The sequence below is a fragment of the Coturnix japonica genome, chromosome 2 (genome assembly GCF_054131305.1).
Source record: "Coturnix japonica strain WE chromosome 2, WE-NBRP24, whole genome shotgun sequence".
NCBI classification, from domain to species: Eukaryota; Metazoa; Chordata; class Aves; order Galliformes; family Phasianidae; genus Coturnix; species Coturnix japonica.
Genome location: NC_140664.1, coordinates 45,095,078 through 45,111,416, shown reverse-complemented (window position 1 = coordinate 45,111,416; position 16,339 = coordinate 45,095,078). Strand labels below are relative to the sequence as shown.

The following is a 16,339-nucleotide window of genomic DNA, read 5'->3' as shown; positions in this document are numbered from 1 at the left end:
GATGATCTACTGCTAAGAAACCATGTCACAAGGGTTGAATCAACTGAGTCAGAAACTGTAGTAGCAAATCCAAGGACGCAGGTGATCAATAAGTCCTTCCATGGCAATAGATTCTTATCTAGGATTTCATATGGGAATGGACTTTAATGAAATTTGCCCTAATGCAGTTCTCCTTCATTCTTAATAGAATAATAGAATGGCTTATGTTGGAGGGGACCTTAAAGATCATCCAGTTCCATCCCCCTGCCTTGAGCAGGGCTGCCACCCACCAGCTCAGCTGCCCGGGGCCATATCCAACCTGGCCTTGAGTGCCTCCAGGGATGGGGCACCACAGCTTTCTCTGAGCAAGAGGCTCCCTTCTCCAATTTTTCCAAACCATAGGGAATGGGTTACCTTAAGCAATTCCTGATGAGTTCAGGTTTAGTAATCATAGATATTCTCAAACACAAACCCCACAGATCCACATCAATTGTGCAGGTACACCAGGGAGGGAGAAGAAATAATTCCCTATAATGTGAAAGACTGTGTAACACAGTGTCACAGAATGATGAACGGCACCATTTGGAAATTCATCCCTGTAATTAAGTCAAGCAATTCAGAATATGAATTGACCTTTAAAAATCATCAGCCATTTATCAAATTTCAAAGAAAAGACTGAAATTACTGGTATTTATAAATTTAACACAATTTGCATTTAGGCATCAGCAGCTTTAACAGCAGGATGGAAATATATTGTTAAATAGGCAAAACAGGCAAGTGTGATAATAAACCAAGAGAAAAGAATTGATCCAGAACATAGGAGTTTTGATTATGAGATATAGAGATTTGAAACTTGGTTTGAATTCTTCTAATCTTCTGCCTCTGTGGTTCTTGGAATACACGTTGAGGGTGTGAAGAACTATATCCATCTGTGGAGTAGTAGGTCAGGATGTTCTGAGGCAGCTGGAAATTGCATGTCCTGAGAAATTTCATAGCAATCTCCCCAATAACAGCCAAAGCTAATACATGGCAGTTGGAGAACTTATAAAGTAATACTAGTTTTTTAAAAATCTTTTTTATTTAGTGTAATTTAAGGAAATGATTTCTGACATAGATGTCAAGCTAGAATATTTCCCAAATATTTCCATCCAAAAGGGACGAGTCTGGAAAAAAAATGAGAATACTAAAAGTTGGGGGATTAAAGGGTAGAGGGGCTGGTGACTATTGTCCAGTGTCCATATGCAAATGCATACATGTTGTCATCTTGTGCTTCTGTCATAGAAAATAGTTTTGACTTCCTAAGCAAGAAGAAATGGTGGCTAGGTACATTATGTCACCTACCCCTGGAGGTATCGTAAAAATTCTAAAATCTTTTACAGGACCATTCCTAGCAATAGAGACAGCTAGAGTGAGACTGCATGACACATATATAGTATGTTCCATCAGCTGGATATTAATATGACCAATCTGCAATGAAGACATTACAAGTATTTTTGTTGCTATAGTTACAAGAGTCTCATGGGCCATATATTGTGTCACTTTTGTCTTGCTTATTCACTTATTCACTAGAGAAAGCAGCAATTTCATCTATTATTTATACAATTACTGTTTCTTTCACCACTTTATTTCCATTCTGAACTATCACATAGTCACTTCACTTTTCTTTGGTTCTTTGACAGTTACTTATGTAGTTTCAGATTTGACAAATATGAAAATGGTAGATACAAATATTCATATGATATGCGAATGAAAATTGCAGACTCTGGGTTTTTTATTTTTTGATAAATACATAATCAATGTCAACAATATTCTTATCATTATTTTCAATTGTTTTCCAAGAACGGAGCATTATATTTACAAATGAACACATTGGCAAGAGCATGTGGAGTAAATTAGAGGAAGTATGTATCATATTTATTATTTTAGTATCTAGTAATTCAGCCATCCTTTGGTGTAAAGCTCATTATTATTCCTCAGTAATCATACTGATTTAATGCTGATTTACTGACAGTAGCTAAGACATACTTGTCCTGAGTATGGTATCGTGGGAAAGTAAAGAAGATAAGGAAAAATAAGAAATTGCCTTTTAGTTGGATTTATTATTACAGTTGTCTTATAATTCTTATTTTAAAATACATTACAATTAAGTTGCCCACAATATTGGCAAAAACAATTGCCTAGAAAATAAAATCAGAATTATTGATCACAAAAAGTGCTCCACATATTTCAACACAGCATTGTAAGCTTTCTGCCTTATACAGAGTGAGTAAAGAAAAGGTACCATGCACTTGACTGAGCTTTTTGTGCTGTGCAGTTTTGAGGCATGTGATGAGAAGACAGAGGGCTCAGCAGTGACACAGTATGCAGGCTCTATGGGAACAGAACAGGAACACATCTGGATTCAGCTCCAAAGCCAGAAGTTTGATTGGTGCTTGCATGAAGAGGGACACAAAAGTCCCAATCCCCTCATTTTTTATGTACTTATTTTTTAATCACAGTGTCAGGAATACACAGTCAAGAATCACTTCAACAGATAAGAATGGCATTTCTTGTTCATGCAGAGGACCATTCTCATAGTTTCACTGTAGCCTCTCTGGGCAGTGATAGTTTTTTATTGAAAGTGTGTTATTGGTTTATAAAACTGTCATCTGATCTGATATTTCCAATGTTATGGAAAGATATGTAAAAATGTATCAACAAATAAACAAACCAAAAGGACCACAAAGTAACGATAACCAAACCTAACAATGGTGGCATTTGATTCTGAAGAAGGCTAGTAATTTGTTACAGATCCTTGATGGTCAGAAGAGCATAGGCTCCAAAGGACAAAGGGCATTACAAGAAAGCAAGTTTCTTTCTGGGGTTACCAAACCAAGGTATGTTGTTGTGCTCCACAGAAACATAAATAAAACTGGGTAACCATCCCCTCATGCCCAGCAAAATTCCAAGGACCTGCAGAGGCTACACACACATATTGTGTATGCTACATTCCCCCTACAAAATGAAAAAGCATTTTAAATGTAGATGGGAACACTTAGCCTTAATTCTTGTATGAATAAGTAATACGAGCAGTGAAGGTGAGGCAGCATGACCTTGGTAAGGGCCTAGCAGGTCTACTTAGGGTTTCTGGGGCCTCTAGGCATTACTGTGCTTCCCTTCACTCTCCCAAATTATCAGTAAAATCATTTCTGTCATCTTACTGCAGCATCTCAATAGCTGGAATTTCTTTATTACCATCAGATAACTGCCTAACTCAGTTCATTTTTAATCCTTCTGTAAACAAGGGACCAATCCCCGCCATGAAACTGTAGTCAAGGTTCTCCTCCAAACAGCCCACAGCTCCTCTATGTTGACTCTGCAGCACAGAAGGAGGCTGGAGACACCCTGTTACATCTAATGTTTCATCCCAGATTTAGGCTGTTTGAGGAGTTTCCTTTCACACAGATGTTTGTGCCTATTTATGGACTTTATTATCCCATTCTGTCAAATTTACTGACATTTAGAGCCATTATAGATGGAGCAACATTGGCAACTAGGGAACAGGAGGCTACCACCCAGGACAGTTGCCACTGCACAGCCCTCTTCAAGCATGCTCTTATTTTAAGCTGAAAACATATATTGGTGTCCCTTACTCATCTTGACACTGAGCTGGAAAGAGCTACGAGGGCTGCTAACCTCAGCATCATCTCATTTCATGTGTGAGTAATAAGTCCATATTCCCTAGAGAGAGCTGAATGCTAATGGCCTGGAACCAAGAGGTGCTGAGCACTTAAAAGCATCTGCCATAGTCATCTTCTTGCGCAGAAGCCACCCTAACAATTACAGATGCTCCTTCTCTTCCTAGGATCATGACATAACTATGGTTCTGTATTTTTCTGTAGTTAATAAAGGACTTCCATTGTCTTTTACATAATGAGAAAGTAATAATATGGTGCTATTAAGATGACTGCTCTGTGCTATTCAGATGGGCTTGTCTGTTGCACTTGGCTTTTTTTTTTTTTTTTTTTTTTCATTGTGTCTGTATCAAAGGGCTATGAACAGTTCACCTAATGCTGTGAACACATACTGTGAATTTCCAAATATTTGTCGAGTTATGCCAAAGTTCAGCCAAATGCAATCATATGTCTCTTGATAGTTCATGGCAACCCTTTGAAGTGCTGATTAAGAAACAGATGCATTTCTCTAAGACAACACTGATTAAGATTCCCAAGTTCCATGAGTGACAGCTAATAGTTTTCTACATAGATTTACTGCATACTCTGCATCAAATAATTGATCTCCTATTGAAGTAAAAATTATTTTGAAAAGGATAAAACCTTTTTCGTGGGAAGTTTTCCCTTTCAGTTCAAGATGATACAGCATTTAACATTTTAGATAACTCATAAATATTAAAAAAAAATAATAACTTTAAATTGTTATAGCATATTCAATAATTCTTATTCTTTGTTATTCTTTCAGGAGAAAGAAGCAAGAACAGAGAAGCAAACTGCTGCTTTATAGCTGCCTAGGAAAAAATGAAAAAATAATTGGGATCAGGCTGAACATTTTTCAGGATGCCTTAAAAGAATTTGGGATTTCACATGTATCTATCTTCTTATTGGAAATGTCAATATATAAAAATTGGAAGATCCAAATTTCTGGACTTGAGGCTCTTTCTGAAAGATGTCATCTTTCCTACCTCTTATGTTATTGCCTATCACTTGAGTGATACCAAACTCTTTTACTCTTGAGAGAGAAAGATTCTTTTCCAATCAAATTGTCTTAGATTCATAGCCTACAATTTTATCAGGTGATCAGAGGATCGAGCAGCACTGCAATGTTTTAACATATAGTAGTACTTCAGAGGAACAAAAGGTCAAAAGGACCAAGGGAGGACTATTTTATTCTGTTTTCTTTCAAAATTCTTACATTCAGCTAATGCTAGATGTATTCACTAAACTTAGTTAAATATTGTACGCATGAACCTTAAATAGTGGAATGCCTTAGAGGAGAATTTTGTTCAGCTCAATGTACTTATAACCTCTGTTTTGCCCAAGACCCATAAATGGGTTAGTGAGATTTGTGCAGAACATTATGTGTATATGGATGAAGATCATGTCACCAGTCTCAACAAGTGTCACAGAGGCCCATACATATATTGCTATTAGTGGAATTCCTTGTAAGGAAGAGCTCTGTACTTGCCAACAGAAATCACTGACTTCAGTCAGATTTATGGATACTCAGCATTTCTGAAAGTCAATTCACTTAACTCAGAATTTTATTTTCCAATATATCCTTAATAGTAGCATCACTTTGTGTGACATTGATAGCACACCAGAAGTAGATTTAGCTTTTGGCCATATGACCTACTTTGGAAATATTTTCACAGTCAATTATTCTTTTGGCTTCTCTATCATTTAAGACTGTAAAGATTCTTTATTAATTTATTTTTTAATTTAAAAAAATCTACCATAGGAAAGATTTTTCTTTCTCCCTGGTCCCAAAACTGCCAAGGTATTCTAACCAAATGAGATGAAAAAGAACTGATCCAACATTATAAAGACTTCAAGTTACAAATAAGGATTCTCTGTTTTTATTGAATCTGAAGAAGTAACCTTATTCTAAACCATCCAGTAATGAGAAGCTTCCACAGAGGTCAGTGGGTGTTTCTAAGCACTGTTTTGAAACTGAAGTTATGCATTTCCATGCTTGAAATACTGATCCTGACATAGATTTCTGATGTGAACAGTTCTCATATGATATGTGAGATCTTGCAGGGGGCAGGTGAGAAACTGTTCATTGTTGCAGTATAACTTGAAGAGAAATCAACTTTTTGGGGAAAGTGAGTTATTAGTTTCAACACTGCAATCAGAAATCAATTTGATCATTAAATGTGTAACTCAGAGGCAAAGGCTAGACTGTTATAACATATAACCCTCAGATATCTTTAATATTTCTTTCTCTTGAGTGTTGTAATTTTAATCAGTAAAGTCAGTAACAAGTAAATATAAATTATATGAGCCCATGTGAAGAGAGCAATAGGTAAGTTATTCAGCCAGAAAACACAGACAAGATCACCATGTCTGGCACTCTTTGCAGTCTAACAATCTAAACCTTCCTGGTACTTCCATCAGTGGTCTCTTAACAGATTCAGACATCTCCTTCTCCATTCACTTCCCATTCTGTTTCCACGTGTTTGACAGAGAATCACCCATTCCTATCCTCTAAGTTGTTTCCAGACTCCAGACTGAAAAATATCAGTTTGTGTCATGTAGCTGATGTCAGACAACTTCTTAGATCCATTCTTGTTTCACCTAAAGCCTCCCTTTAAGGGGGAAAAATATCAGCATGGAGGAAAAGTAAAGATTTAACTGCAGTGTTTTGAAAAATGCTTCCCGTGGTTAATTGCCAACTGAAATAAGAACCTACAGATCATGGCCAGCACTCCAGCTGCTGGATCTAGTTATGTGAAGGACTTCCAGGCTCAGGGGCACATCTAAGTTTCCCTCCTCCTTGTCAATATTCAACAGCTTTGGTGAAGCTGAGATACTGCTATTGTGTGTTTTAGTTTTAAAGATGGAATAACCTATTTTTCTGAAATGCTTGTCAATCTGTGTTGATAAGAATGATTAATTTAAATGACAGAACAGGCCTCGGACCATGACTTCAGCTGCAAGACAGGTAAACCTCAGGCACAGGAGGAGCTTTGTGAAAAAAAAATAAAGCTTAGCTTCTCAAGGAGCTAATTGGGTTAGACAGAAGTCTTCTCATTGTATCATATTAATTTAGATATCTATATTTTCTCCACATGTTGCTCTGTGGATACCAAAGTGATTTTTATTCAGCATTTGTTCAGCATTTGTTCAGATTCTCTATGGAATGCAACATAAACAGGACGATTTCTTTGTCCCTTGGAGCACTAAATTAAGCTAAAACAGCATGACAAAATAATGTTCTTTTCTAGCAGAGCATCATCCTTAAGCATCTTCATTATCTTATTTCTCTGTTGTACTATACAATGGTCTCCTATTTTCTGAGCTGAATTCTACCATGGAAACTAAAATGTACACCAGTTTAAGTGAGTTTAAGGATATGTTTTGACAATTACTGATGTTGCCCTCTGTATGACCCAGCTGTTACAAGACAGAGGATTAGTCGTCCTATAATTCTTATTTTAAAAGTTAAAATTGATTAAATGGACCAGTTCCTGCATTATTTGTGTTGATCTTTGCTCTTTCATGCCTCATATTATTTTGTCCACTTGACATTATCTAAGGCTGCCTAAAAAGAAATTTCGCAGTTCTAAGGAAAGAAGGCAGTTTGGATGATTTGTTGAGATGTCCATGTTAGTTCTTATCTTTCATTGTAAGAAAAAAATATATATATATACATATATATATACTTGTTTGCTGTTATACTACATGAAGTTTGAGTTTGTCTCCAAGATTAAATACATTCTTTAACTGAGACTGTTTGTCCCCATCATTCTAGCAACATACTTACTACGCAGAAAAGGGAGCATATATATTAAATATACACACAGAATCAATTTTACTGGTGTTTCTTCAAAGAATAACCTATCTCATCTGTAGATTTATAGAAGTTTGGATTATAGATTTTGCTACACAAAGATCACTGTTCTAAAATTGAAATCAGATGAAATGTATGATTTCTGGATGATAGGTTCTCTATTTAGAATGTTTGGTAGTGATTCTCTTGACTTTTGCAATAAAATCTACAAGGAATGGATCTTATATGAGACTTCTCGTCTGTGATCAAATGATCAGCCATTAAAACAGCGTCATCTTGCATTTCTACATCCAGAAATTCCATGCTGTTGTTTTATGGATACTTTTTGTACATAAAGAACTGACAAACCTACTTAATTTTCCTGGTCTGAATTACAGGTATATCATTATTCTTTTCAGTTTGTTTATCTCACTTCAGATCAAGCTTTCTACCCAGCTGTGGCTAGTTAAAGTTTTGCCATAGGTCATGAATAAGTACTGTGCTTTGGTACACAAAATCACAACTCTAAGTGGGTGCTTTTTTCACCCTGAGGAGAAGGTATATCAGAAGGTACATATTCCTGTTGTTTTCATAACCTAAGTTCATTTAGCCATCTGGCAAACAATAGAAGCTCTGTCCTTCTTTTTCCACAAATAAGCTTTAGGAATTATGTTCTTAGATTTAGATACCTGGTAGAAGAAAAATCTGGTGGCAAACTGTAACTTTAGAAAGTCTGACACAAAGCAAGCAATATATATTTTTTATTTGCTTTGTATTCAGGTACAAAATAAATTAATAAAGTGATAGGAAAAAATACTAAATGTATTCCACAAAACAATTGTCATAGCACCCACTATAAAAACCCACTGGGGGATAAATTAAAGTACATATTAACTATTAATTTCTCTCATTCTTGACAAAGGGAAGTGCAATACCCCAAGCCCCTTCAACACACGAAAGTTAAATTCATAGGCTTGCATACAAATAGAAGGCAATGAGTCATAAAAATGATATTATCATTTCACTTCTATGAATAGAAAAAACAGAAGTTGTAGCATTTGTGAACCTTTTGTAGGGTAAAAAAACCACGCAGATGAAGTAAAAACAAGAAACCCACAGAGCTAAAATAATCTGATGCAAGACATCTGAAGAATATTCGCATCTTGAATACATAAGATCTTGCATTTGTCCTCCGCTGTAATTCCCAATTTTAAACTGTTTTTTACTTTGGCTGATTTATTTTCTTTACTTGTTTTTTTAAATGCTCCTGCAGCATATTTCTCAGCATTTATATAACATATATGGAAAGAAGTAAACTAGAAATTGTGAGAGTATGCCATTTCCAAAAGAACTGAAGATGGAAAAAAAAACATAAAATTAATTAACAATTGGAAGCAAGGGTGACACTTCCTGGAACAGACAGTTAAAATATGAATAGCTAAAAGTCATATGCACTACAGTACTTTGCTTACAGAGCAGACATAACTACTGGAAATTAGTACTGAAACTATGGAAAGATGAGGGTGTTGTGAGAAATTGCTTATGAAGCAACTGTTCTTGAGAATTATACATTAACAGAAATTCATATTAGCATAATCTCACACTTTCTAAGATGGAAAGAGCAAGACAGTGTTACAGTGGAATTCAATTTATTCGGAAACGAAATCAAGCACAAAATTTGTTTATAAAAACTACTTACACTCTTGAGTCATATTATTGTAATTTTATATAGAGAGAAAAAAGAGAAAAAAGAGAAATTTCTCTTTCCTCTGATACGTATGGAGCTCAAAGATAAGCTACACTGGGAAAAATAAATAATTAATTAATTAAATAAAAATACTTATACTATAGTATACCACCACAATTCCTTTGCCAAAGCACAGGTGACCCAGTGCATAGAAGAGGAATACCAAAGAAAAATGGTTGGTATTGCTCGACTCCAGAAATTAACAGCTCAGAAAAATTTTTAGAAAAGAAATTATCTCAGCTGCCTTTCAGCTCTTAGGAAAGAGTAAAATGGGAAAGTGAAAGAATCATATATCCAACCAAAATCTGGCAGAATTAAATGCTTTTTTAGTAGTTTATTCTAAAGCAATTCTGATCTTGAATTTGCAAAATAAATTCTTCATAGGTGAATAAACAGTATAAATTCAGATTCGCCGCATCATAGATCATACTGTCCTACTATTTCTATATATATTATATGACAACAGTATTCTCACTGCATAAAAGAAAATGATCTTTGCATTAGCATGCACATACATAAAATGCAAATCCAGTCTACTAATGCAGGACATCTTTCAGTGAAATTTATGAAAGACAAAAGTTTCAAGATTAACATTCTATAAGATGTTGACCTCTCAGTGAAGTGAGTAAAAAGAAAAAAATCAAGCAACTTCTTGCCAATATTACATCAATAACTCAATCTGTATCTGAAACAATAAGTGATTTTTGAAGATTTTTGGTGTCCTGAAGAATGAAGCGCTATACTGCTGACTCACAGTTGATACTGTGCAACATGTGCTCAGACATTGGCTGAGATGTGGAGAATATTCTGTTACAGCCCAGACATACCCAGACTTAGCCTGGAATGTGGTAGCAGACCCCATCCATGACCATTCCAATGAGCATGCTAGCAAACCCTACCACACATACAACCACATACAAACCAGTATTGCTGTGCGTGACTCTGTCTGAATTAACATATTAATGTAGTGCTCAGAGAAAATTGTAGTCTTAACTAATGACAGCTTTTGGAATTAACTCCATCATCAAATAGTGCATGCAGTATTTGAGCTTTGTCAGTGGCATGCAATGTTAGACAAGAGAAAAGTAAGTGACAAATTATGCTGCCTTTGATTTTCTCTAGCAATCTTATAAAAACCTTTATCTTTAAATAACTGAAAGGGTAAAAAATATACAGTCCTGGAATTCTGATTTTAAGTTTAGATTCAATATCAAATAATTTGAAGTGCTGAAAAAACCCCACACTGAGCCCCAAGTGAAATTGAAACACAGGCTGAAAAGCTCCCTAGGATCTAAATGCTGTTTATCTCTATGAATAAATACAATACAGAAGATGAGACAGAAATCTTTAAATGGATTCTGGAAATGACTTTGAAAGTAACTTCATAAACCAGTCTTTATTTTAAATAGATAGCACAATAATTCAGAAACACTCCCTTCACCTTTCCAGCATGGAACAGAGTAACAATCAGCCTTGTTTTTGTCATCAGACTGTTTTCTTTACATGTGGGAGCAGGGAAAATACAGTTTAAGCCTCCAAGCACGTACAGTTTTCCTGCAAATATTAACGCATTTTCAGTGCCTCAAGAACCATTGAGCAAGAAGGCTAACAGTGAGAAACAGACAATTTGTGTCATCATTAATTTTCAAGGAAGTTTTAGCCAGCAAATTATAAAACACATAGTGGCTCTGTTGCTAAGTAAAGCTATATGAATGCATGTTTTTGCTGCACACAAATCAATCTAATGCTGTATAATATCAGACTACTTTATTGCACAGTTACTAGCTTTCAAGAAAACACTGTGTTAAGCAAATATTTTCCTCTGAATGTATATGTAACATGACACATTAAATTTCTTCTTGACAAACACCTCCTTCATTCACTATCTTGCTTCTTAGTTTTGAAAATAGTCACTCAGAAAACTGCCTCTCCTGTACAACCAGTGACTAAAAGTATTCTGTAAGAGGGAATCCATAGCAAAGAGGAAAGGTTTTCTGTTGATAATAAATAATTCAACACAGTAAAAATGAAATCAATCCAAGAAGAAAGACAAGAATTGTTAGGTTTTTGGTGTAGCCGAGCAATGTAATGAAGATACTATTCATTTAGGATAAATATCAAGCACTGAACATAAAGAAAATAATGTAACCATACATAATTAATAGCTTCTGTATTAGCTGCTGGCCCTCGAGGAAAAGAAATATTATATTAACTATAGCAGTTGAAAGGGTTAGATAATAACGTAATAATGGAAAAAAACAATCAAACTGGAAACAAGCAGAGAAGAGTGAATGACAGAAAACATGACTGTGACACTGTGAACTTGTAATATACCATTCTGAATGCTTTATGTCATTGCCTCTCCCAGTCTCAGAATCACAGAATAGCAGAATTATCAAGTTTGGAAAAGACCTAGAAGATCATCTAGTCCAACAATTACCAATACTTCTCGGCTAAATCATATTCATCAACACAACATCCAGATGTTTCTTGAACACTCCCATGGTTGGTGACTCCACCACCTCCCTGGGCAGTGCATTCCAATGTCTGACCACCCTTTCCAAGAAAGGAAATGTCTCATTTCAGGAAAGGATATTGTGCAACTTGAATAGTTGAGAGGAGAGTTACAAGGCATGACAACTAAATGGAGAGAGATTAAACCAAGTGGGATTCTTCAGCTTTGAAGTATGTAACTGTGAATTCTATGACAAATGCACAGAATATCACCAGTAGGTTGGAGACACAAACAGAGAATGGCATTACTTCTTGTGATATAAAGTTATCACACAAAATTATCAGGAAAAGGGGTCAAAGTAAAGAAAGATCGATTTTCCAAAAAGCATGTGGTTCAAGTACAGAATATATTGTCAAATAGGAAACACCAAAAGTTCAGAAGGTCCCAAAAAGCAGTTGAGTAAATCCATCACTGGGTATGCTCTGGATTGTGGAAATTTGAAGCCACAGACTGCTAGGAAAGCATCCTATTTTTAGTGCCTTTGGATCCAGGTCTTACAGTTTCCAGATCTTGGTAGATCACTCTTTGAGGAAACAGATGGACCTCTGTAATAACCCACTGTGGCCATACGCATTATTCTCTCAGGACGAAACACCTATGTGCATTGAATGAGGTGTTTCAGATGTTTTGGTAAACAACTTTATCCCCATAGCCTAAAGGTATCACTGTCTGAAGATACCTGCACAGTAGAGCCCAAGATAAGGGTTATGAGGGGATGAGGCAGCTTGTGTCAGCTATCAGTGCCAGGAGATGTGAATCTAGTGTGATCCAGGAAAAGATAATTGCAGGAAATTTGTCTGATTGACTCCAGCAAATTCACACAGACCTGTAAGTCGGTTTGCTGATTCATACAGCTACTTTGTGTTGTGCAGTAAAGGGTGCAGTTAAAGGACAACAATGCAGATTGAATTAAAAATTTCAGGAACACTTTCAAACAAGTTTTATATTTCTCCTGTCTCATCTTTCAGAAAACTAGGACTACTTTTATTAAAATTTTTTCTAAGAAAATTCATAGATTAAAAATCATTCCAAGAAAAATACTCTGAATTTCAGAGTAAGCATTTCTAAGTGTGGCAAAGCCATAGCACAGTGAAATACATTTTAAAAACAGGGTGTAACAGGCAATTTGACAACTCATTAGTACTTACATTTCAGACTAGGACAAAGATATGTGAGATGCTTCTTTGATAATAAAAGTGGTTTAATTCTGATTCTGCTGGAAATAATATTTTAAAATTCTCATAAGTCACAGATTTTGAGACACCTTTACTCTGAAGTTGGCATGGTTGTATCATAAAAGTTCTTGCTGTGAAGGCTGTACCAACTTGCACTTCTGACCCCTTGGAAAGGAGTCCAGTGCTCTACCCTAATTTTCCTCTAAAACTGAGTTTGAATAAAATGCCAGGCTATAAATTAGAAGAACTGATTCTCTACAAATGGCAGATGCTATTGCAGAGGTGGTAACCTCCAGTAGAATAGCTAGTCTGAGAGCTGGGAATGAGTGTGAGAATGTCTTAAACTACTGCAACAAGACATGCTAATCTTTCAGAGACCTTGGAGAAACCAGCTGACAGGCTGAATGGGGATAAGTCACCCTTCACAACAATGAAGCATTTAGCTTCACCAGCTGAGGATCAAGATGCAATCTATTCCCACTGTAAAAAAACATTCCTGGAGCTATCAGTTCTGAATGTTACATAAGCAATGACAGTGTTAGATCAAGGATATTTACCACAGCCTGGTTGTGGCTTGGTTTAATGGCGGATAAATGGTGGAGGAGCAGGATGGTATACACTGAAATGAGGGAAGGCATTTGTTTCCTTTTGCCACCCAGTTCTTGGAACCAGGAGAGAGCTGCAGAGAGCAGGGAACATATCTGTATATGTTCAATGTTGATAATGAAGATGCATTATGAAAAAGCAGGGAGGACTACTTGTGAAAGTGGGACTGCTGTTACATGCAGACTGTTTTTTCTCAAGCACACAAGCTTGCTCAGTGAACTTGAGGTTTTGGAGGTGCCACGTCCTGCATGGCAACTCAGAAAAGGCAAACACCACAGAAGTATTTTGGCACACCCACATGCTCATCTCTCCCTCCAGCTAGCTGCGAATGGTTAAAAGTTCTGGTCATTCAAGTGTCAAGTGTTAATGCTATAATATCATGTGTCTTTGTCATGTGACAGTGCTCTAGGAGCAAAAAAAGAGACCTAATCTCATCTAAAACAGAGTAGAATTTTTTTTTTTTTTAATAAATGTCACAGATGGCAACAGCTTGGATTCATGATGTTGTCAGCTATCATCTGCCATACACTGTTACCATTAACACTGTCAAAGCCAAATTGCAAAATTAGACCCCCGAATTCACACGCACACAGGAACATGTATATGGCATTTGCATATTCTAATACTGATTTTTAAATAGAGGCTTTGCTTCCAGTTCTCAGTATATTGATAGACAGGAATTCTTTAGATGTAAAATCTTATTCCAAATTTATGTATTTTAGACTCTGATTCCAAAACCTTTAAATAGCTTTCCATGAACTGTTTCATATTTTTGTGGTATAACAGAAGCAGGAAGCATATGAAAAGAGAGTATGGCCCACTAAATATTTAATCAAGCAGCAATCAAACATAAGGAGAGTTTTACTGATAAATGATGGTTTCTTTGTCAATCTTTTTTTGTAATTATTTTTCCAAAGATCATTTAAGGGCAAGAATAACTTTCAAAGGAATATTTTTTTACAGATACCTCCAGCAGCAGAAAGGAGCTGTCAGGTTTGAGTCAAGATATTCAGAGTTCTGAAACAGCCAAACTTAAATGACTTATCTTAACCAAAATTTGAAGTGTCTAATCAAAGACTATTGCTGCACCAAAGTACAGATAGGTAGCAATATTTCTTTTATATACATGTTTAAAATTTCTGTTGCTCATTCCAAAGAGATGGATGTTAATGCCTGTACCTGGATGAAACAGTCATTATTACCAATATAGTAGAATGCCTGTGTGAGAAAATGAGCTATAACTGCTATATTCTCTGATGCTTTGAACATCTACCTACAGATAAAGCATGTCCATATATATAAGAGAGATTCAATTGCCAGTTTCTTTTGATCTCCAAGGTACTTCCAGGGGAAGTAGTCATGGGGCAACATATAATCAGAGAAAGATTTAAAGATGTTATATCAGCATGAAAATGAGGTGCCGTACCAGTCAGAAAAAGTAAGGTGTGTGAGGGATGAGGAGGAGAGTAATTAAATGCATAAACACTTTGTAGGAATTTGTAATAACTCCAGTGACCAGATGTCAGTGCAGCCAATTAAATGAAGTCCTCTGTTCACAGTGTAATTCCAAATGCAAAGGAAATACTATGCTAAGTATGCACACAAATCTGAACAATCATCAGTATGAGGAATGTAATAGTGATTTTATATGTAAAAAAGATGCAGTCTTTCTATTATTCTTGCCTGGAACAACATGTAAAGCATGCATAATAAAAAAGCACATAGGGTTCAGAGAAGAGTGATAAGAGTAACTGGATAAGGAAAAGCTCTTGCAGAGTTTGAAAAGACTAAGAAGGTTTCCAGAGTATTTTAAAAGCAAATTTTCCTAATGCAAGAGTTACAGAACATGAGAGAGAGAGAGAGAGAGAGAGAGAAAGAGAAAATATTTTATCACTCAGCATGGGCGCAGCCAAACTGAGGAACTCATTGCATACAAAGTCATTTTTACTAGAAGTAACAAGGATTCAAAAAGCAATTAAGGTTTTACGTGTGTACAAAGAGTTACTATAATATGCTGCAAGAAGGAGGTCAAACCATTGCATCAGGATCTAATCCTTTCTAATCATCTCCAGCTCAGACAAGGCCAGAACTAGGTTGAACCTTTGTGAGGTATACACTTCCACATCTATTTGCAAGAGGGCTTGCATATCTCCCTAATCTAATATGGCCCAAAGTCAGAAGAAATACTTTATTTTCTGTCATATCACATGTAATAGGACCTACCCACATTTTTTTCAGAACTTTCTGAAAGCTGATTTAAGCTTTCTACATTTGAAAAAGTTGGCCAAGAGGAAATAACTAAACAGCACAAAACAACAAACAAAAACAAAACAACACACCAAAATCACTCAACCATATATCGGTAGATGTTTCTGTATCAGAAAAAAATTTCCTCTGGGAAATACATAAGATTTAAGCATTACAACAAGCAACAACCAATACAAATTTGTTTTCAATACATCAGTAGTCTAAATAAAATTTAAGAACAGTTAAATATTGTTCAAAATAAATTAAAAGTACTAAACAACACCAAGTTGAAATTAAAAATAAAAGGGGTGTCTCTTTGAGTCTAAGCAGCAAGTTGCTAGACAGTCTGCTGGCACTCCTTCCCTGAACACACATATGATCATAAAAATGAATGTGTTGGCTGCCTACATTCATGTCTATGTTTTCAGATGGCACTCAGCCTGTTCACAGATTGGTTGGGAGCTTTGGTATAGGAATGGGTGCCAAGGTATTTTGAGTTTAGATGGGCAGCTTGCGTAAATAACATTGCTGATGCCATATCATTCACAAAAAGTCCTGTGAATGTGCCAAAAATTCATAACA

General features: G+C 35.9%; 1 long non-coding RNA gene across 11 annotated transcripts in view; it reads right to left on the bottom strand.

Moving 5' to 3' along the window:
• LOC107309997 (uncharacterized) overlaps window positions 1–16,339 on the bottom strand; it is a 161,079-nt gene that overhangs the window by 95,196 nt on the left and 49,544 nt on the right. For 8 of the 11 annotated variants that reach the window (XR_014942618.1, XR_014942614.1, XR_014942612.1 and 5 more), the window contains one exon: window positions 2,261–2,349. The exons of the other annotated variants lie outside the window; for them this stretch is intronic. This is a non-coding gene — a long non-coding RNA (uncharacterized LOC107309997). The remainder of the gene's footprint in view (window positions 1–2,260; window positions 2,350–16,339) is intronic. 11 annotated transcript variants of the gene reach the window in all.